Consider the following 950-nt stretch of genomic DNA (forward strand, 5'->3'; position numbering starts at 1 on the left):
AGTATTTGAGGGAGCCCCTGGTGTATTATAGCCCCTGACGTCCACTACGCTCAGTTAAGTCTGGACAATTGATTATTCCCAGATTATGCGCCTATATACTGAAGCTCTGCACAAGAAGTTTGGCCAGAGGACAAATGATCTTGCCCAATTGACCCTGGTTTCTTTCTAGGTTTTTTTCTTTCACTTTCGTCAATTAGTGAAGTTTGGTCCTCACCACTGTCGGCACTGGCTTGCTTGGTTTGGGACTTGTGGAGCTGCGTATTGATGCATTTGCTACTCAGTGTTTGGACTTTGAGCAGTAAAAATTAAGCCACACTGAACTGAACTCTGAAAACTGGACAAAAAGTTTCAATTTACTAGAACTTCTATGTTAAGCTGCTTTGACACAATCTACATTGTAAAAGCACTATAGCAATAAAGATTCATTTAATTGAAAAAAAGTTTATGTGTTTTAAAAATTTTATTTTACTATTTTCATGTGTTAAATCTGTTTGAAGTGATTTAGTTTTTATGCTATAGACTTTGTGTAGTAAAAATATAGCAGCCTGAATGCTGATTATTCCGGTTTCAGTTTTGATAAGACTGATAAGAAACAGATTGTACTTTGTGTGTGTGTGTGTGTGTGTGTGTGTGTGTGTGTGTGTGTGTGTGTGTGTGTGTGTGTGTGTGTGTGTGTGTGTGTGTGTGTGATGTTTTAAGATTGTAAACAAGGCGGCCTACAAACTCATTGCCAGGGTTGAAGCTGGTTTCTACTGATAAAACTGCAAACTATCTTCAGTAAACTTTCTTTTTAAATAAATCTCTGACTCCGGCTCTTCTTTATCTGACAGACTGGTCATTTTTGGGTTAAAACAGTAAACTATGCCTACATTACTAACAAGAACTAATAATAATGAACAATACTTGTATAGCATCAATTATAGTTCAACAGTAACTAATGCATTGAAATC

Source organism: Danio rerio, chromosome 11 (assembly GCF_052040795.2).
Source record: "Danio rerio strain M-AB ecotype USA chromosome 11, GRCz13ab, whole genome shotgun sequence".
In the NCBI taxonomy this organism is placed as follows: domain Eukaryota; kingdom Metazoa; phylum Chordata; class Actinopteri; order Cypriniformes; family Danionidae; genus Danio; species Danio rerio.